Source organism: Mus pahari, chromosome 1, assembly GCF_900095145.1.
Source record: "Mus pahari chromosome 1, PAHARI_EIJ_v1.1, whole genome shotgun sequence".
NCBI classification, from domain to species: Eukaryota; Metazoa; Chordata; class Mammalia; order Rodentia; family Muridae; genus Mus; species Mus pahari.
The window spans coordinates 163,698,268-163,722,031 of NC_034590.1; positions in this window are offsets into that span (position 1 = coordinate 163,698,268).

Genomic DNA, 23,764 nt, shown 5'->3' on the forward strand with positions numbered 1-23,764 from the left:
TAAACCTCTGAACCTGTAAGCCAGCCAAATTAAATGCTGTCCTTGTAAGACGTGCCTTGTTCATGGTGTCTGTTCCCAGCAGTAAAGCCCTAACTAATGATGCTCCTTTTCCCTTCAAACTGTATATTCTGTGTACTTTTTGCCCCACTTTCTCTCTTTCACAGTACACCGATGTAAGAGTGATTACTAATAACCACGAAAGAAGTCAACATCAGGCTGACTTAATTTTTAATCCAATGAATATAATCAATGACCATATGCACATGAGGATGGGGTCCCAAGTTTGATTAACTTTAAGTGGCCATTCTCCTAAATAAAAGTGAATTCTTACACACCAGCAGCTCCCCATCTAAGGTCTAGGTCTTCTGCAACATCATTTTTTATTAATGCAGGAATACTTCTGTTTAAACTCCTTTGAAAGATAGATAGATAGATAGATAGATAGATAGATAGATAGATAGATAGATAGATAGATAGATAGATAGATAGGTAGATAGGTAGATAGGTAGATAGGTAGATATTTTACATTATCTTATAAGCTAGGAGTGTTTCATCTTGCTATGTAATTCTGGCTCTTCTGGAATTTGTCACATGGCCCAGGCTGTCCCCACTCTTGCAGAAATCCTCTTTCCTCTGCCTCTCATGCACCAATATATCTGCAATAAAACCAAACAAATACAGCAAAGAGTCTCAACTTCAAAATTTTTGTTTCATAAGTCAGCACTGTATCGTACCTACTAAAACATTAAGAATGCTATTCATAACCTGGAACAGATTTAATGAGAAACACAAAATGAACAAAGAAGACTAAACAAATTAAATGGATCTATTCTTTCACTGCAAATAGATTTTAGTTTCACCCCAAGGAGGTCTTATATTTCATCATTATTAAAAATGCCAGCAATATTTTGTCTGCAAAGAGAACAAATTTTTCCTCCTACTTTTCCCTCTGACTTGAAAACCCTTATTGCATATTTTATGAGCCACTGGAGATCTTAATTGCTGATTTTCAGTATTACAAACTCTGAAATCCACGGTGGCATTTTGCTTAATACATTTTGTACATGTAGGGCTGTTGTGCATTAACAAAAATTATAGTAAAACACAGTGAGAGAAGCCATTTTTATATGACTTTTCTTCACATGTGACCTTCAGACGCTGAAATAAAAGGTCCTTCCCAAGCCAGGCTCTGGTTCCTACTGTCTGTATTGTTTTATTTTTACATAGAGCATCATGATCTGCAGTCCCCTTATCACCTCCTTGCCACCTCATCTAATTTTGAGAAACATTGATAATTCTAAAGCATAGAAAGTGTGAGATATAAGCTAGGATAAGTGTGCTAAAGCCTCCTGTTTCCTTATTTTCTTTGTACCCTAGGACACTGGATCTTAATCAGTTTTCAGGCTATTGTTACATTCAAATGCCTCTGAAGGTAGAAAACCTGTTATTCTTGGATTTGGAAAGAATCGGGGAGATTTATCAACGAAAACTAGAGTAAAACAGATGTAAGAAGTAGTTGAATTTAGACACCAGGGATATGGAAAAATATTTTTTGAAAACTGGATTTTGTGTACTAAATTTTTACAATGATATAGAAGGAGGAATTGTGGGGATTAAATGTGGGTAGTTGTATGACCTGTTGCCTACAAAATGCTCAATAAATCTTAGGAGTTATTAGGAGACAGGTCTACTGTACTTATATATGAAGCTTGTTAGTCCTACAAGGGATGTTAGGATACATTTCTTTAAAAGAGACCTCAATTTCAGCAGCAATTTTTTCAGAAATTGATAGTATCTGTCCAATTTGATTGGACAAGAAAAAACAAAAAACAAAACTGGCGACCAGATGGCTCTACGCAGAGTACAAAGGAACGAGGGTTAGAGGAAGATGTTATCAGTTCCAGTTTGGTTTGCCTTACCTATCCCACTTAAAGGGTACTTCACCACAGGAGAAATCAATACTTCTCTAAACCCCTCCAAGTCAAGTTTGGATGTTGAATTCTACAAACAGATCACCTGAGAGCAGGGGCATTTATCTGCAGGCTTGGCTGACTGGTAGGGTTTTGAGCATTGAAGGCCACACCTCAGTCCCTTGCATATTGGCATCTTCCATATCCCTCACCCCTAGGACTTTAGTCTAAACTCTGAAACAGACAAAGAAAAGGATCTTTTTTTGCCAGCAGAAAGAACAGCTGCATTTATGTGATTGCACAAGCAGTGTCAGTCCTTAGCAAACCAGAAGCAGACCTTTTCCATTTACCATCACCCTCCCACTACTCTCTTTATTCCTTTAGAAACTCCAAAATCTGCTTTCTTCATACTGTCTGGGACCCAATAGTAGACAGTACCGCTTGGTCAGCACAGCCCTGTCTGTACCCAAAATTCATGGCCCTCATCTGATAGATTAGGTATCTTATTCCTTTGGACCTTCAGTCAGAACAGTACTGGCTCAAATTCTGAAATAAAAGATTTAATTCAGAACAAAAATTAATAATAAAAAATCAAGAAAAACATTTGGACTTTTCCCTATTCTTACACTTTCTGATTCACCCAGCAACTATATGTTTGTCATTAATTTTATCTCCATTTCATAGACTTTAGAGAAAAGCACATGGAAGGAGTGGGTATGTTTCCTACTTATGAGAATAGGTTATCAATACAATTATAATTGTGGTGTGGTACTGGGGACTAACCTCTGGCAAAATGTCTATCTTCTTTCTGAACAGAGGAAACAAAATAAGATACTTTAACCATAAACTGCCACACAATGGAAGTACTTATATCTTATCAGTAGCATAACTGTCTAATTGGACCTAGGGACAAGTCAACAAGACAGATTTTATGCGTGGGACTGTTAACATAGCCAATTATAAATGGCTAGTAAGGTCACGGACCACACAGTAGTTCTTACTACTGCCATTTTCCTAAACTAGTGCAATTTCTAATTTCATTCTAAATTCTTTTTTTAAAGGAACAAAAATGTGCATTTTTAATATCCCAGATGAAACAGAACAGGGAGAAGCAGGGCTTCCCTCATTCTAAATTCTTATCCTTATAATCACAGACAAATAGAGTTTTCACCACCCATCAAAGATTTTTTTTTCTACAAGAGATGGAAGCTACTACAGAATTTCACAACCCTCAAAATGCAGACAAGTGATAGTGAGGTGCTCAATGCCAGTTGATAAATCTATAACACAATTCCTAGATCTAAGGCTCAGGGAATACTGAGTAGAACGACTGTAAGAGATTGAGGATGAGGGCAGAGGGTCTGCTTGGAAGTTGTGTCTTCTATACATGAAAAAAAAAAAAACCCTACAATCATAAAATCTCAACAGTGTGGACATTGAAACAAGACCTGACTAATGACATTAACAACTGAAAGGCCAAAATGGATGGTATAGGTTTCACAAGGCCCCATACCTAGATGAAGAGCTACAATCAATAAATGGCTTCGGAGAGAAGGCTTATAAGTCTTCTCCAAGGATGAGGGTCCTATAAGTTATATAATCTAAGTAGTCAGCTCAACACACACATATGAACAACACTAAATAGACTCAGCAGGTTGCATAATGTACATATGTACATGTATGTATACATGTATATACATATGCACACACATGTGTAATAATTATAATAAAAGAAGTTCAATTATTTGAAATGGAGGGGGACATATGAGAAGTGTGAGGACTAGAAATTATGCAAATATAGTACTCGTGTATGAAGTTCTCAAAAATGTTAAAAGAGAATATGAATAATATTCATAGGTATGGAACAAAATCATGAATATGAAAACAATGCATGAGATTTGATGTAAAATTATTCAATAGACAAAGAGCAAAGAAAATTCTACTTATTCTTAAGGGGAAAGATAAAAGTCCAGTCCTGAGTGGCTCTAATTCTTGGAATAACAAGCAAGAATTTGTGAACAGTTTTTCTAATCATGCCCAGTGGAGTGAAGAATAATACTCTGAAAAGGAAAGATAGGAACACATAGGTTCAACTCTTACAGCCATTCCCCGATAATGACCAAGCTATGCCTGCCAGAGAAGCAAGTAGGCCATGGAAACAGGAAAGTGGTCTTCAGGTCTTCATTTTCCTCTTCTCTTCTAAATCCAATCTCCCAGCTTTGTAGAGACCACGCGACATGGCCTCTCTTCACTCTCTGCTCCATTCCCAGCAAGTCAGCCCATCCTGATGACACATGCAACTTTCCTCAGTCCTGAACCACTCAGTTCCCTCATCTAGTGAACCCACACTCCTAAGTGTCAGCTTCCAGTACCTAGAACCCCATTCTATCTAAGCCCCACCTGCACCTGACAGGTTTCCAGAAGCATCTCCCACCAATCAACCCATAACCACCACAACCTCCTAAGAACCACAGAAGCAGAAGAAACCAAGGAACAAATCATCAACCCAACAAAGGTAAGACCAGCTATCAGCACCTGGGGTTGCAGTCATCCCAAACTAGATGACTAGATGCTAGCATAAAAAACAAAATCAATAACAGTCAAGACAACATGTCTCAACTGGAGCTCAGCAACTCAACAACACAAGGTTCTGAGAAATGCATCATAGCTGAAGCACAAGGCAAGGACTTCAACAGAGCCCTTAGGGATGTGTCAGAGGCTCGAAAAAGAAAATGAGCAAATCCATTTTACAATCTGTGCACAGGGCCTGCACAAATCTGCAGCAGGTCCTCCACATATCTATTATGGCTTCCAGTTTAATAACTTTCATGGGATTCCTGAGTGAATGAATAAGTGGGTCTCTGACTCTTGTATCTTGTCTTAGTTTCTTTACCCTAGTTTATCTTGTTTATCTTGTTCAGTTCCAAAGTGGTAATTTTTGTTTTACCTTATATTTCCTTTTGTTATATTACTTTTTTAAAAAAATGAATGGATGGAAAGATGGATGGATGGAAAGATGGATGGATAGATGGATGACTGAATGGATGAATGAATGAATACCTAGCCATGAGGGTAAAGGTTAATACCTACTGGGAGAGGAGAAATAAGTTTTCTTCAATAGAGTAATACTGGGTTTATAAATCACTCCAGGGCAGTCTTCAAGTATAAAAGTAGTTGCCCAACATATAATGAACTCCACTCCTCTCTCTCTCTCTCTCTCTCTCTCTCTCTCTGTGTGTGTGTGTGTGTGTGTGTGTGTGCATTCATGTGTGCATGCATGTGTGCATGCATGTGTGCATGCATGTATCCAAAGGGTATGGGCAACACCAAGGAAATAAAGCCATCTAAACACAAGACTGACTCTCAAGTGAACTCAGAGAGACTGTGGTAAGATTCTCACACAGGAGTTCACCAGATAGGGTCCTAGGGTTGAAAGGAGAAATGGGCACAAGCTCCATACTTAATCCAGAAGCTATTTTCAATTGATAACCACTTGCAAAAAAAATTTTTTTTCTACAAAAGAGCATCACTGGAGAAATCAGTAAAACTGACTCTTAAGGGTAGGTTGCATGCCAGTAGTGGAGGGCCAACAGGAAAAGAAATCAGTAGCATCTTTAGAGGTTCATTGTCTTACAGTGTTATGTCAGGGCATTTTTCTTGTTTTCTCTTTTTTATTTTACCTTGTACATCCTTTGGGTATATATTATACTTTTCAGTTTTGTGCTTTTATGGAGTCCCTCTGGGTGGAAATGCATGTTTTCTGCATGTATATGTGGTTCTTGTGCGTTTTCTTTGGCCATCTTTCTTTTGTTTGCTATGTCTTATTCAGATTTTTCTGTTTTTTGTTTTATCTTATTATATTTTAACTTAATATTATACCAGATTCCTGTTTATTTATTTGTTTGTTTTTAACCCAGATAAAAAGAAATTAGGTGGATCCAGATGGAAGGGAGGTGGGGAAGAACTGGGGAGAGATAGCAAGTGGGAAACTGTACCATAATTAGAATACATTGTATGAAAAAGGTCTATTTTCTATTTCAAAGAAAGAAAAGAGAAAGCAAGAAGAAGCCAGTGTGGATAAAGAAAGCACTAGCAAGAAGAAAGATTAATTATTAGAACTTGTAAGTACAGCCAATCGAGTATGAAATATCCATGTAGAAACAAACAAAAATCATTAGTAAATTTGAAAATATGTTGGTGAAATTACCACTATGAAGAAAAGAAAATAGCTTTCTTCCAGAGCATAGAATCAAAGTTAGATAATGTCAAAAGTTCTGAGCATGACCATTACTTGAATTCCTGAAGAATAAGAGTAAAAATGAGCAGAGGGAAGTGGAAGCAATAATATCTGCAAATGTCTACATCTGATGCAGTAAAATGATTGACAAATTTAACAAGCTTCAAAAAACTTAATGTGATAAACATGAAGAAGAATGTGTCAATGAAAATCATGCACATGTAGTTTATAACCAAAAATGATCTGGGAACATTGTAATATCACCAGAAATAAATGAGATATTACGAGGAGAAGAACAAATCAGAAATGCTGAATGTGAGGTGACATGGGGGATATGGCCAGTTCACTGAATTAAAAAATATACACTCTGAATTCAATCTAGCAAACTGAGCTAAGCAAGTCAGCTTCTAGGAAATCTGTACTCAGAAATGTTATGGGAGAGCTTCAAACTTAACAGACATATACAGAGTGACACCCAAGTCCTCAGAAAGAAGTGAGCAAGGCCTTAATTTGCAAATGTCTGTTAACATACAATTTCTCATATATATATATATATATATATATATATATATATATATATATATATATTTACTATTTAGATTCTAAAGAACATAGATTCCAGATTTAGAACATAGGTTTAATAAGCAGATTACATTCCCTTATAGTATTCAAAGCCATAAGGTTTTTATTATTTAATAACTGTGTTATTGTTGAAAGCTGACAAGGAGCATATCAGTGGAAATTTCAAGATTTTTGCAGCTATAGGAAATGTTTTAATACTGATTGTAAATATACTGTTGAGTTACCTAGAAACAATTTCATCCTTAGAGACCATCAAAAATTTAAAAAAGAAAAAGTACATTCTGGTAGAATTTTAAAGCCATTTAAGTAATAAAATAAAAAGCAGAATGAGATAGAAGAAGAAAGAATAAGATAGAAAAAAGGCTATTATCATATTTGCAGGTAAAATTAACAAATTAGACTTCATGGAAACTAAAAATTTTATAGGGTGAAGAACATTAATAGGAGCATGAACAAAGTACATAGTAAACAAATCATTAGTACTTTACATAAAAATTTCTAAAAACTGAGCCATTGTCTAATTATAGTTTCTATTAATGAGACAAAACAGCATGACCAAGAAACAACTTGAAGAGGAGTTTATTTGGGTTACACTTCCATATTCGTGTTCGTTATTGAAGGAAGTCAGGACAGGAACTCAAATGGGGCAAGATCCTGGAGGCAGGAGCTGATGCAGAGCCCAAGGAGGGATGCTGCTTACTGCTTGCTCACCATGGCTTCCTCAGCCTGCTTTCTGATAAAACCCAGGACCACCAGCCCAGATGAGATTCTACCCACATTGGGCTGGGTTCTCTCCCACTGACCACTAATTGAGAAAAAGCTTTACAGCTGGATCTCATGGAGGCATTTCCTCAACTGTAGCTCCCTTCTCTCTGATGACTCCGGCTTGTGCCAAGCTGACACAAAACCAGCCAATAGAGTAATTAGAATATATTTGAAGACTGTATGTTGAATAACGTACCCACCTGTTTTCAGAAAAACCCAGGCCTCCTGGATTGCTCTAGGCCTTAGGATAAGGCTGAGGGACTGAGTGTGTGGGAGAAAACTTAAGTAGAAGCCCATACCAGTGACAAAGAGAAATAGGTGATGTTGACAAGTGACATGCTTCTCAGCTCTAAAATCTCCCAAATTGGTGATTTTTAAGGTTAACCACAACAATTCTAGAGGTATCAATGGGCTTCTCTTTGAAAATACCTTGGGGGTGAAATGCATTATGAGCATCCTGACTCTGTTGTCAGATTGATATCTGAGTCGGTTCTGGAGTATTTTCAAGGGAATTTATGAATCAAGATTTTTTTTTCTCAGTAATAGCACACTTTCTCTCTTCGTTATTGTGTGACCATCTCAAATCCCCACTGGTTTGAACTTGGCCTAGTCATGAGGAGAACGTCTGAGGCTCTAAACAGTCTTTCCTGGTGGCCTAATCTAGTCCCTTATGGCAAAGCTATGGAAAGTTTCCTTCTTATAATTAACCAATCAAAGGACCCACGCCAAATTTCCCTCTGTCCTCTTGTCTCTATCTCTGCTTGTCTCTTGTCCCGTTGACACTGTAAAAATATAATCCAAAGGAAGTAACCTCTATGAATCACTCATAGGTGCGACAACTGGGCACGACTACTGTCTGCTCCCCTCCCTTGGAAGCCTGCGTGCCTCCTTCTTGTACCATGAAAGCTAGTCCCAAGGGAGGAGGATATCATACCTTGAATTTTTGGATTCAAACTGTTGCCTTCAGCCAAAGAGATTTGTTTTAAACTTCTGAGAGGTAACCAAGGGCAACAGCAAATACTGATGATGTTTTAGGAGTCTCTTGGGCTCCCCTGACAAACTCCTCAGAATAGAACTTTCTCATGGCTCGTACTGGGGTATTTGTTAGTTTATGACTCTTGTTGGGAGCATTGTCAGTATGACACAATAACCATAAGAATACAGTAGAAGCATAGGCATCTTCATAGTAACAAACAGCTCTCTAATTGGACTTAAGGTCAATTCAAAAATCATTCCTGGTACTGGATATATATCTAGCTACCTGGCCTAGTGAGGTTATGGATCTTGGAGAAGAACCTACAGCCACCACTTTACTAAACCAGCATAATTCTTAACTGCACTATAAATTCATATTCATATATATATATATATGTGTGTATATATATATGTATATATATACATATATATGTGTGTGTGTTTATATATATAGGTAGATATGTATTTATATATGTATTTGTATATATGTATTTGCATGAATGCATATTACAGATAAGTGCAGATCTCCCTCCTCATTAAATACATTTCTCTTTGCAACAAACAGAGACCATTACAGAAAACTTCAACCAATCAAGACACAGAAAGCAAGTAATTGTGGGGTGTTTGTTCCTAGCTGATATACCTATAACACAACTCCTGCTAAGGGAACATTGCAGAAGAGGGAGAAAAAAGATTGTAAAACCAAAACTGGAAGTCACAGTGAAATTGTTTCTCCCAGAAATGTCAGGGAGGATACACTCATGAAGGCACAACCAACCTGTGTGCCTCAACAAGACTGGAGCAAGAACGACACTAACAGGCAGACTAACACGAAAGGAGAAAACCTCACAAGGTCCAAACTGTAGACAAAGAGCTAGGGACAACCAAGTAGTGCTGAGTGTGGAGAAGAGGAGTTGTCCCCAGGAAAGGACCTCCCGACTAGTTATCCAGTGCCAAGACACCGACCATGAAATCATATACACACAGAAATATAAGTTCTACAAGCTGAGGAGATTGAATGTATATATTTAGGAATGTATGCATGATATATATAAAATAAACATATATAATCAACAATTATAGAAGAGTCTATGAGTGTGGGAGATGAAGAGAGGGTATATGCAAAGGGTTTGAGTCAGGGAAGAGGAAAGGAGAAATGATGTAACTAGATTTCAACTTCAATAAAAGGAAAAAATTTCTGTGACTATACACTTACAAAAATAAATTGTGGAATAAATAAATACATGCAAAAATCAATATCCTTTCCTTAGAAAAGAAGTGTAAAGAATGTAGAAAGAATAAGGGGACCAAATCAAACTAGAACACACATTAATAATCACTACAGGCAAGATCCACTGGTGAATGCTAAAAGTAATGAGCAAAGGTTTAAAAATAAATAGAATAATTGCATATCTCCAAGGTATTTTCCCCTCAAAATACTCATTTCAGAAGGGGTAACAGTAATTTGCTATGGAGAAAACTGCAAGCATCATTTTAACCAAGTGATAAAACGCCATCTCTAGGGGAGTCACACAAATATCATCCATAGGTCTGAAATTCTTTCAGTACAAAGTCACAGGTTTTTAAAAGACTGAGAGGGGGGAAAGGATAAACCTATTAATAGGCCATTCAGAAAAGGTTACAGTTTCCAATTATATTGGAAAATATGCCTACTGTCTCTAATAATCAGATAAATGCAGATTTTAAACTTTTTAAGCTATCTTTCCAGATCTACCTGACTGGTTAGATACCAAAAATAATTTCTCAACACGAGAAGGCAGAAAGGAGACTCCAACCTGAAGTGACTGCATTATACACATATGTGTGAACACTGGATCATGTTCAGAGGTCAGAATTACTTGGTCTTCCTGAATTTAAGCAATACAATCTCTTTTACTGAGTATTCTTTTCTTGACATTTGCTTCATAGAAACAGAAATCATCTTTGGACATATCTGAGTAGCATATTCAGTGGTAGTCTCAGCTGTTATTTCTAAGTCCCAACATAAAAGCATATTCAAACTCCAATGAAATCAATTGAAACAAAAACTTTAGCAGGTGCTAGAAAATGAACTAAATATATACCAGGAAAGCACAAGGGATTTTTTTATTTTAGTGAAGATATGTTTAACTACCTTTTAATTATAATGATGTAATATGAAAATTGTTGACGGTGGATCAGAAATGGAGAAGACAAGATCGAGAGGATTCAGACGGCAAGCTACTTCATTGATCAGGGAATAGAGAATTGAACATGTGGAGTAGATGGTTGATCCAGTGATCTCCAGAGAAAGGGAAGACCTTTCAAATCTAAAGCTGATGTGATTTAATGAGAAATTAGAGAAATTAGATATTGGAGTTGAGAGAAATGTGAATAGAAAGCTTCTGTCATCCGCTCTGGGAAAGTGGTGTCATTCTCTAACCTGACAAATGCAGGCAATATTTTGAGATAAGAAGAGAGTTTGGTGGGATGAGTATAGTGCTAGAAGCCTAGAGGAGTGTCCCCTGAGGGTGAGTGGTAGCTGATAGAAAACCAAATAGTATATATATATTCCAGATCTGTCACTGTGACTTGTGATTCAATAAGCAAGAACATTTAAAAAGAACCTGCCAGAAAAAAAAATGAAACATGGCAGGACCAAAATCAAGAAAGGAAAAGAAAAAGAAAAGGAATCTAGGCAGAATAAGAGGGGTACAGAATGTGGGGGAAGGCCAGAAGACATGGGTGAGAAAGAAAGCAACCCAGGTTTCACTAAGTTCTGCCTACATCATCACTTTTCAAGGACTTAGTTGTGATTTGTCATAAGAAACCTTTTCTGATGGGAATCTGATTTTTCTTTGGATTTTATTTTTAACTTCAGTCTGACCAGATTTTACCAAGGAGATAAAAAGTACTGTGAGTGTGAATTGACTGATCATGGGCACCTCTCCAGTCTTACAAGTCGCACTAAATATCAGTCCTCTTTTTTACCCTACCTAAGCCTCTGGTCAGCAGGCAGAGCTCTGCTTCATCTCCTTCAGTAATCCATAAAAATTTCTCATGCAAACTATTGTTTTTCAGACTGAACATTTTGTCCTCCACATTCATATGTGGTAGAACTGACCCTTGCGGTGATGTATTCCAATATTGTAGGGTTGGGAAGTTGAGTGCCAGGAGGCAATACACAGGGGTCTCATTAAGTGTGATAAAACAGACACTCTGTTCCCTGCACTCAGACGAAGAAGCTGTGTGTACACACAGAGTTGGCTACTGCCTACAAGCCAAAAGGAGAGGGTTCAGCATAAAGTGTTTCCTGCTGGTCTTGACCTTGAACTCCCTAGCCTCCAGAAGTGGGAGAAAGCAAGCCTGTTGCTTAAGCACTAACATCTGCGACCTTGTTCTGTTAGCCACAGCACACTGAAACAGATGGTCATCAGAGAAATGAAAAATTACTCAGAGAATCTGTGTTCCAACCTGGTTCATATCTGTGAACAGCCCCAGTTCCAGCCTGAAGATGCAAGTGCCTTTCTCATTCATCTCCATCCCCTTCTTCATCCCACAATGACCCTTCCCTGGGATGAAGTGTTGGGAAGAAAACCAGATGACTGGTGATAAATACAGAAATACATGATGATCCCTCAGACAAGCTGCACATGACACCAAATAAAGCGATTTCTTTTTCAGGAAAGGAAAAGATTTTAATATGAAATATGAAGCAAGCAAATGGTAGCTAGTTGGGTATTGTCAGTCACTGTGTGGAACTGCTATAAAGAGGACAGAGCGTGACAGAGCCCCGGGACAGCTATGTCACTGCCAAGTTATGTGTGGCAAGATTTTAACGTAGGATCAGGTTCCTTTGAAGTGGATGTGCCATGGCCAGGTTTACTCCTGTGTTGGTGACTCTGTGCTATGTCAGGAATGATGCAGTGAAGACTGTGTTACCAATGACCCATAGTCACCCAAAGCAAATAAAGGTTGAAAATCCACGGTTCACGGATCTATAAAATGCATCTATTTCAATGCTTAACTTCATTGCATGAGGAATTTTCATTAGCAGTCATGGTTATCTGTAGTTCTTTGACTAAAGGTGAGACCACCATAAAATTTTCCTCCTTCCAAGTTAACATGTCTATTGATATTTCCACTGTCTGGTCTTGTTTATATACCTATTTCTAGAAGATACTGTTTCACAGCAGAATTCCTGATATTCTTACTATTATAACCTTTCCAACACCTCTTCCTCAGTAGTCCCTGAGCCATGAATGCAGGAGCTCTGATATAGATCTATCCCCTGAAGATGGGTATCCCAGGATTTCTTGATTTCCATATCGTGTCAAGGCATGGTTTTTGTGATGGTCACCATTTTCTGTAAAGAGAGGCTTCTTTTATGTAATATGGTGGCTACCCTCATCTGTAAGGATAAGGTTCAGAATGTAGTAAGGAATGGTGCTAGTTTATCAAAGTAAAGATAATAGATTCCTTTCTAAGGTCTCTGACCTCCATAGTCTCTAAAAGCTGGGTAAACTTCCAGAGTCAAGCTTGATTCCTTGCCTGTTGTCCATAATTCCAATTTAGTCTGCTGTTTGTTGCCACTGATGTGCCAACGACGATTATTGCACCTCTATGTACATCTTTCCATGCAGATAATTTCTGTGATTCATGGATGTTGCAGCTGTGTGGGATTGTCTACTTAGTTCCCTTCCTTGGCAGTTTGTACAGTACTGGAACCATGGAAGCTACTAAAACATGTTTAAAAAAAACAATTATCATCTCTGGGGTTTCAGTTTGATCTGAGACACCTTCTGCTTACTGGAAGGAGATAAATGGGTCCCTTTTTCATTAAATTAAATATGAGCAGCTGTGTAGCAGGCAATGAACAGGTAAGAAAAGAGTTCCTAAAGATAACAGATGCCAAAGCCACTAATGTAAAAGCACATGGAAGACAGATGTGAGAATGCATAGCAATAACTGAGCCTGAGAGGTATAAAAACAAGATCCTTGAAGTTATTGACCATGAAGAATCGTATGTGTCAATTCAACTATTACCTCAGACCCTACAGTGCCACCTCTGGACACAGAAAAGAGAAATCATATTACAAGGACATGTAAAGAACACTGGAGCATCCACCCTTCCATGAACGCCTGCCATCTAAGCACAAAAGCTGATGGCAAATGCATCACAAGGATGTGTCTGTCACATAGCAAGAAACTCGTCTCAAGTCTGAAGAGAAACTATGATCAAAGGCATCTCATGGATCACAGTATTATCCATCAAATAAGTCATAACATGTGGGTGACATGATCTGCATTAATTAATTTTCACATTTACAATATTAACTTATGAGAGTTGATTTTTCCCTCTCTGTACTTTAGTTTCACACATTTTATCATTTCACAGCAGGAATCCACTTAGCTTATGATTCTGCTATTAATTCACAACAGATGAGCACAACATTTCACAACATCATAGATACTGAATCTAACTCATTAATTAGTAATTTTTTTTTATTTCCTTCAACTCATTAACTTGCTGAATGGTGTTTCCTTCTATAGACACTAATTAGCATTTCAACAATTATATTTTATAAGCACCAGATTAGCATTAAATAAGAGAATTTTCTTAAATCAGACTTTGTTGGAACTAACTCAAACTATCCAGAAATTGGAGAGTTTTTGAAAATAAATATATCAGCTTGGGAGAAGGTTAAATAGGTAATGTGCTTGCTACACAAAATAGGGAGCTGAATCTCCCACATGTAAAAAGCTAGGAGCAGTGGTACCCATCTGTAATTCCATACCTAGGGAAACAAACATGAGGGGCCCTACAGCTTACTAAACAGCTGTCTTGTGAATTAGTGAGCTCCAGGTTCAGAAAGGGATCCCTCTCAAAACAAAAAGATGAAGAGCAATTGAGAAGACAGCAGACATCAACAGCGAGTCTCCACAAACACACTAACAATACATACATAAAAGGAAAGGTATAATGATTCTTAGATCTGTGTTATATCCTTATTAAATAGCATATTTAATCATTTGGGCCATCGTAATAAATAAAAAATGGCAGTTACTTCTCTCAGTATACTTTCAAAGGGAACTATTGTCACATTGCTAGACTGGATTTCTCCGAAGAATCATACCTTCACCACCCCTTACATCCTTCCTGTCATTACCACTATGACCAAGTATTGTTCTTCTTAGATGCTACAGAAAAGAAATCCTGAGTTAAACAAACTGAGAGAAATAACAGCTTTGACTTCTGGGCAAGACTGTAGATTAGAAGATGACTTTTTGTGACCCAGCAAAGGTGTGATACTGTACCTTCTATATCCTAGCATACAATGTGGTACAATAACAGTAAGCTAGAGACTGAGCTGGTAACAGAGACAAAAATAAGAGACAAAAAGGACAGAGAGGATGGCTGGAACAGCAATTGTGTTCAGAGAAAGAAGTGTGATATAGGAACCTGAGGCTGAGATTCTCCGTGAGAGTCCTCCAGTGAATAGCCTGAGAAGGACCCTCAGCATTGTCTGGAGGAGCAACAACATGATGGCATGAGAAGGATATGGAACAGACTCCAGGTTGAACTCCCATAAGCATGATAACAGGAACAGACAATCAAGGTAAACCACGTGGTCAGACTTTCCACACCCACTCAGAGCCTCAGTCAAGAAAACTTTATGGTCTCCAAAATAGTAGTGACTAAGTTGTAACTGGCAAACAGGGTTTCTCAGACCAGGCAATTGAAGTGGAAAGTAGAGTCTGACTCAGAAAGTCCTCTCTGCAGAAAGACTTAACTCCTTTGGATACTAAAGCTAACAGTATTTCCTCCTGAATAGATTGCCTCCAAAGACAGCCAGGGACAAGAGAGAAACCATATCAGCACATCTAGGAAGAAATAATTCCTAAGATTATACATCTTCTGTGACACTTCTTGTTTTTAACTTTGATCCTCCTTTTACACGTTGACACTGCAGTCATTTCCTTCATCTGTTTCTCAACTGAATAGGTTTTTGTGACTGTCCTTCCTTTTTCTGAACCTACATTCCTATACAATAATTTAGATGGTATTATTAATAACAGCTATAGACTCTCCCATTACTCCTCTGTCCTCTATCCATTATTCCTCACTTTCTCTGTCAATTATCAACATCATTAACTCAAAAATGAAAACATAACTATATTTCTCAAGAAGTTCCCTAGTGCCACACATAGTATGTGAACATTACTGTCAGAGCAAGTGAATACACAAGTATGTTCTATCACAACTACAATTGGGATCAGATCACTGAATGTTACTACAGTTGTCTTCCCCTCTATACAGAAGCATGGATCTAAGTGAATCTAACTCAATAGAAAGACTCATATAAAATGAAGCAAATTAGAACAGTTGGAAACAATGCAAAATGAAAACTGGAGGACACATGCATCTTCAAAGACAATGCAAAGCATAACAAAGATAAAAGCTTTGGGTAAGGTGAGCCACTGTGGCACTTGTATAAATTCAAAGCTCCTCAACACTAGAAATCAATGATAATACAATAATTTGAATCCCAGAAAGAAGATTGCAGATTCCTACTCTAAAAGAGATAAAGAGGCACATAAAGGACACAAATAAACACATGGACAGAGTTAACAAAATCAACCAGGACCTAGGCAAGAGAGTTCATCACAGATATAATAGCATTTAAACAAGGAATTCAAAAATACAGAAGAAAATTCAACAAGGAAATTGGGACTAATGAACCAAAGAAAAGTGTTGAGAATAAACTCAATCAGTTAAATGAAATACAATATCAACAAACAAAAATTAAGTAGAATTCATCTGAAAAATGGGAGACAAGTTGAGACAATAATACATTCAGGCACACAAAAAAAAGATGAGCACGACCAAAACATTCAAGAACTATGGGCTATTTCAAGAATACAAATCTAATAGTCAGAGTCTGACGCCATAGAAAATATATTTAATAGAATTATAGCAGAAAGATTTTCAAATTTATACAAAGACTTCAAAACACTAGGAATTCAGCATTCCAAACAGACATGACACTCTACACAGCGCATTGTCTTTGTTTCTTGTCGTAGTTTCTTATCCTTTTGCTGTGATAAAATACCCTGACAAATTCAACTTAAGAAAAAAAGGGGGGGGGGTTATTTAATCCCAATTCCAGGTTCCAGTTTGTGGTGGCAGGAGTGGAAGTTGAAGCAGCAGTAAACTGAGGGCATTTATCACCTTGCATCTGCAGTCAGGAAGCAGAGAATGGTTAAAGCACAAGTTCTCTCAGTTAACATTCTCTACTTTATATAGTACAGGATCTGCTGCCCAGAGAATGGTGCCACCCACAGTGGGTAGACCTTCCCACTTTAGATAAACTAATCAAAATAACCCCCCCCAAGTCTGTGGCTTCACCATCTTGAATGCTGGATCTCATCTGACAATTCCCCCCACCCCCGACAGACATGCACAATGATCCATCCCCCAGGTGGCACTAGATGGTGTTAAGTTGATAATTAACACTAGTAATCATACATATGATAATAAAGAGGCCAAAAATGCAGAGCATATGCTGCTTGGAAGATCATTAAATGGATAACATACTTGCTGGGAAAGCCATGGAGATGTGAGTTTGAATCCCCAGCAACCACAGAAAAGGACAAGGATGGCGATATACACCTGTGATCCTAGGGCTGAACATATGGAGACAGAAGGATTCCAGGGGCTCACCTGCAGCCAGGATAGATAATTGGAGAACTCTAGGTTCAGTGAGATACCCTATCTCAAAAAAAAAGTATAAAAAGAAAAAACCTGGAAATAAAAAGACATTTGACATCAGTCTCTGGCACACATGCATGCTATACACACACTCAGAGACAGAGTGTTAACAAGCCCAAAAGAAATATTGTTTGACTTTGAATTTTTATATTTATCTTCAGAGGACAGGGAGATGAATAGATTTCCTTATAGGAGAAAGAAGTGAAGGAAATATATAGTAAGATAAAAGGCAAGAGATGAGATTGAGAGAGAAGAAGTTACACACATGTATAAACATACTTTTCCCCTTCCATTTTAATTCTTACATAGCTTTAAATAAACAATTGAATTAGCGTTTTGTTAATAAGATAATGGTTGAAGATAGTTAGCCTTTCAAGTTTCTCTCCATAAAGATGATAATAACATTGATTTCATACAGTTATCCTGAAAACACATAAAGAGGCTATTCTATTCCACAAGCTTGTAGAAAGCATGCTAAGATCTATGTTGGAACACTTGCGTGTGTGTGTGTGTGTGTGTGTGTGTGTGTGTGTGTGTGTGTGTGTATTTTGGCTGTGATCATGCTGCTTCTGCTGCTGCTGTGATTCTCACTATTCACATGCTAGATGCAAGTCACTTGCACATTCAGTCTGCCTTCACTTTCAATCTTGCATGGACAGCAGCTCTAGGAACCCTGCAGCACTTTGCTTTGTCTGCATAATAGCCTCATGAAATGCATCAACTTTGTTGAAAGAAAAATGTCTTCCTCAGTGGCAAGGACTTACTCTGAGTCAGAGTAAGATTCCTGTGAGATGTCCAAGGGAGCATCCGTACCTGCATCTTGATTCTCCCCTTGCTAATTAATGTCCACTCACTCTGGTGCTCCTGAAATGAACACAAGCTTGCAAAGTGACACACATTTTATCTGGCAGTAAAACAAATTTCTATCTGGTCATTTTTCTTTTTATTGAGTATTACCTTGTCTTTGGAAATAAAGGGAATGCTTTTATTAATCATATTGGGGCATATAATTTATGTCTAATAAAAACTACTCATTTTGTATGTACGTTTTGATGAGTTTAGGGAGATTACAAAGCCTAATAATAATTACATAAAAAAAGTTCTTTATTCCCCAAAAGCCTTCCTCTTCATTCAGTAGCTTTTCCAAACATCCATCCCAGCTAGAGACCCATTTTCTTTTGGTATCACTTTTTTAAAAATCCTCAGTCTTTTGATTCTTTGTTTTAATGTTCTTCTGAATGTTCTTTCACTCTTGTTGCTGTATCTAGTGTTGTACTATATTAAATAGAAAATGGTTCATCTATTTACCAGTTATAGAAATTGTTTATAATATCCAGCTCTAGTAAATTAAGGTGTTCTGAGCAAATGCATACAAGTATATGCATAGCTACATGCTTTCATTTCTATAGGGGAAATAATGGGGAGTATATTGCAAGGCTGAGATGCGAAGTCTGCACCAATGTTTTCACTTCCAAACTGTTTTCTGAAATAACTATACCATTCTGCATTGCTACTGTAAGGGTCCTTGATTCGCTCAAGCATGGTGCCCCAGACTCAAATAGTATGCAAAACCAAAAGAACATTTATTCTGAAGAAATCCAGCATTCAGGGGTCTATCATTCGTCAAATGGAAGAGGGAGATGGAAGCTCTGCAGGCACAATTTAAAGCCCAGTAGGGGAATTCCAAGGAGGAGTAGGTAACCTTTATCCTGATTGGTTAGCTCTATCTCCAGGGATATGGGTCTCTCTGGGATTGGCTCGGGTTCAAGGAGCTTTCCTGGAAAAGCCTACAAACTTTTGCTGTCTCTGGACTGCTTTTGCCTCAGGCCAGATGATGGGCCATCTCCTGATTGGCTGCCCACAAGGGGTGGATTTTCCAATAACAGACTTGTCCAGTTCTGGGAAACAGAAACTTTGGCCTAGTCTCCCAAACTGCCAGTCTGCCTGGCTCCGTATTTTCACTACCAACTATGCATGAGAGTCCCATTTCCCCTAGATCCTCACCACCAGACTTCTAAAATCTGACCTTTCTAGTGTGTATTTAGAGTAGCAGTATTTTATTGTGACTTGAATTTGCATTCATTTGATGACAAATAGTGATGAGTTTTTTCTTCTTTGCTGTTTTTATCCTCTAAATGTCTTTTTAAATATTTTGTACAACTTTGTTCAGTTATTTGGTTTCATATTTTTTGAAAAGTTCTCTACTGTTTAGAACTAGTATCTCTGTCAGTTAAATCTTTGGTAAATATCATTTCACTTTGCTCCTTCATTTTTCTAACAGTTTCATCCAAGGAGCAAAAGTATTTATTTTTGGTTCATTCTAATCCACCTCTTTTATTATTCATATTTTCCTATTTGTGAAATCTTTGTTTACCCCAAAAAGGATTCCAAAATTTTATCATGGGTTATTTTTAAAGAAACTTTAAAATTAGCCTATTTTTTAGCCCTGTGCTACATTTAGAGTTAGGTTTTGTGTATTTTTGTGGAGAAAGAATTATTTTGCATACATTTTCATGTGGAAAGTCAATTGTTTGAGTACAATTTATTAAAAATACTACCTGAACAACTTTGTAAAAACAAAAAATAGACATACACATGAGAGTAGAGTTCACTCGTAGGCTTTACCAGCCCATTGGTTTATTTGTTTACATCTAACTAATAGCATATTCTCAATCTCTGTGTACAGTTCATAGCAAAGCTAGAAATCAAGTCATTCAATTCCTCCAATCCTCTTACTTTTCAAAATTTCAAATTCTTCTATTCTTCTATGTTTATTTTAAAAGAGCCCAGCCAAGAAAAAACATGTTTCTGGGATTTTTAGAGGAATTATATTGAAACCTCAAGAAAATGTAAAAATGGACATCCCAACACTAAATCTTAGATCATTACAATGATGACTTCATCAATTTATTCAACTCCCACTCAATCATTTTTTCCTCATCCTATACTATTATTGGGCCCTGGATTGAAGTTTCCTGCTGTACCTAGTACCTGTTAACACTCTTCCTGACCTTACACAATGACAAGAACAACTTGAATGAACTGTAGCCCACATACAATGCTTGATGCATGACTTCATCTGCTGAATTATAACCATTCATGTTCTGCCCTATTTCCATTATTAAATTGTCTACAAAAATGTTAGGAGTAGATACCAATCTGCAGCATCCTGGGAAGATCCCTGGGAATCAACGTCCAAATCCAACACCACCACATAAAGTATTTACTACTGAGCTACCAACTTTTCTTTTTTACTCCAATAAATTCAGATCATAAGACATAAGGCAAACAAGCCATTTAAGATTCTTTTTAGAAATATTTTATCCCTATACATTATTTTTCACACCTATTTATAGATCCTCTTGCCCTACCATAGTTATTACAAACATGGGTCATTACAGAGGCCATCACAAACAGATATGACAAGACCTACTCTCCTGGGGATCAGAAGACTTGGTTAGAAGGTGAATTGTCTTGATGACCTTCTTGGGTGCTTTAGATAACTTCAAAACTATTGCAAAGTGCAGGGAAGTAGAAGTATAATGCTATGCCTTAGACCAGCTAAATGTGGTAAGGAACAGAGCCATAGGAAGAATGACAATTATTGTCAGATCATATTTTTTATGTATGAAGTAGCTACCTTGGGAGTATAAGGGGAAAAAATACCTTCCTAGAGAACAGAAATGCCTTTTCCTCTTGCACTCTGATACAAGAACTGTTTCACAAACTTACAAGTTGAGAAAATTATCATCAATAGCACATAATTGAATGTTGTTCCTTTGAAAGCAAAATAGAACAAGTAGCATTCTATAGAGAGCCATAGATATCAACAATCCCATTGCTAGTGGGACTATCAAACCCGGATTTTGCATACAACATTCCCACCCTATGCAGCCTTACTCCCTAATGGTCCTATGGGTGGCTCTTTTTCTCTAAGATGACATCTGTAGTTATCATGTATTCTCTTGCCTCTTCTGACCACTTGGTCAACTCCTGCTCTTATTTAATAATCATTTCATCTAAGTAGCTCATTTAGTCTTCCAGATTTTTTTTTTTCGAGACAGGGTTTCTCTGTATAGCCCTGGCTGTCCTGGAACTCACTTTGTAGACCAGGCTGGCCTCAAACTCAGAAATCCGCCTGCCTCTGCCTCCCGAGTGCTGGGATTAAAGGCATGTGCCACCACACCCAGCAGTCTTCCAGATTTTTAAGCTCCTTAACAATAGGGCAATTATGCCTCAAAACAAACACAACTAAAACATTACTTTCTTCAATCCCTTGTTCCAACCAGTCTGACTAATATTGTCTGGGTAAACTGATATTTCTCACTACTTCTACAAAGAATTGAGAACTAAGACCCATGGTTTTACAAACAGAATAGATTCATTCAGACCTTTTGGAAAGTTAAAATTGCCCACCTGATGAGTCACTGACCTCCCTGGCTGAACTCTGACCAGATCCAGGAGAGGGGGGAGGGATTAGGTCAGAGGACTGATGAAAACAGGATGTGCCCCAGGGGGAGGGAGGAGAAGGCTGTTTTGAAAGAGTTGTTTGGGAAGTGAGTTTAGTTGGAGAAAGCAGTTGGGAAAAAGCTGTGTGGGAGAAAGCTGTTTGAGAATGCTGTGGGAGAAAGCTGTTTGAGAATGCTGTGGGAAAATGCTGTCTGAGAATGTTGTTTGGGAAAGCTGTTGGAGAAACAAGTTTGAGAAACCTGCCTTGGCGTTTGTGTCGTTTTTTTCCCCCCATCTCTGCTGGTCGGAGTTCAGAGTTTGCAACATCTGGTGGCCCATACGGGGAATCTGAACGGGGCATCTGGTGAAGAAAGAAGAAGAAAAGAAGAAAAGGTCAAGAAAGAAGCAGAAAAGAAAGAGAAAGCAGAAGCCAGGCAGAAGGAACAGGAAGATTAGAAGCTGTTCGGTTGACTAAAAAGAAAGAAGAGGAAGAAGTTAGAAAAAGGAAAGGCAGAAACTATGGAACTCGTGTAATTAGAAGCTGTTCCATTGGCTAAGAAGAAAGAAGAGGAAGAAGTTAGAAAAAGGAAAGGCAGAAACTTTGGAACTCATGCAAGAGCTGGAATGAGAAAAAGGAGCTACAGGGGAGTTCTGTGGTAAGTAAGAATTAATCTAGCACTAGGAAGAGGCTCCCTGGTGGAGGGACGAAGAGGTTCCCGGTATAGGGACGAAATTAAGCTCCCAGGTTATAGGACAAATTTAGGATCCCGGTATAGGGACAAAATTAAAAGTGAGGAGATTGCTTCAAAAATGAAAGTAAAAGTGATGTTGGTGCAGGTGTTAGCAATTTGGATACTGCCATTTTAGAATAGTTTTCCTGTGGCAAGCCTGGGCATTTTAAAAGAGATTGTCCTAATCGCCCAAAATACAGATTTGGTAACCACAGGGATGAATATATTGAATCAGCAAACCTCAGTAGACATGACCAAGTCACAGTGAAGGCAGGTACTTATGTGGGGTGATGGCAGACAAAACTTTTGGCTCTATCCCAAAACTTGTACAGCTAAGAATTCATAGTGGAGAAAACCCACAGAAGTGTAGGAAATATAGAACAGGAGGCAAGACCTTAGCTCAAATTTTGTTACTCCCTAGCTATCATGCTCACTTTCCTAAAAAAGGCTTAATCAGAGGAAAGAAGGGGTTTGGGTCCAATGGGGACCTAGGAGTGTGGTTCTCTATGGATTTAGAAGAGCATCCCCTTTATAAATTAAAGATACAGGGAGTTACCATTTTGGGATTATTAGATTCTGGAGCTGATAGGAGCATTATTAAGGAAGCAGATCGGCCTTCAGCATGGCCCATTCAGCCCTCAGCTCAGACTCTAAGGGGATTGGGGTTTGCTCAAGACCCAAACTGCAGTGCNGGAATTCTACTGTGGGAAGATGATGAAGGTCATAAAGGAAGTTTTCAACCTTTTGTATTGAGTATACCCATATCCTTGTGGGATAGAAATGTCATGAAACAGATAGGAGTAGTTTATGTGGAAGGAGATGCCCCATGAGTTCATCGGTTCCCTTCTCAATCTGCACAAGCGATAGAATTACATGCTGTACTACAGGTGTTTCTAGAAATTAAGGAGGCCTTTAATTTGATTTCAGATAGCCAGTATGTGGTCTAAGCTGTTCAACAATTGGAAAATGTGGGGTTAATTAAGGCAACATCCACTGTTTTTGAACAAACACAACTTTAAAATATGCTTTAATTAAACAAAAAGGGGGAATGGGAGTAAGTCCCCCAAAGATAAATTATTCTTAGTTTTTAAAATTTGGATGTTGATGGCCATTGTGCTGCAGATCATCATTGTTCCCCACATGTTGCTAAATCTGTGTCTGTCCTATGGAAGGACATCCTTACTGGATAATGGAAAGGCCCTGATCAGGTTTTGGTATGGAAATGGGGAGCAGTGTGCATCTTTCCACAGGATCAAGAAAATCCCCTTTGGGTTCCAGAACGCTTGACATGACCATGGAGAGAGAAATCTACTGATAAGTATGGTGATGGCTCAGGAGAGAGAGTTATGGGGGATAGTGAAGG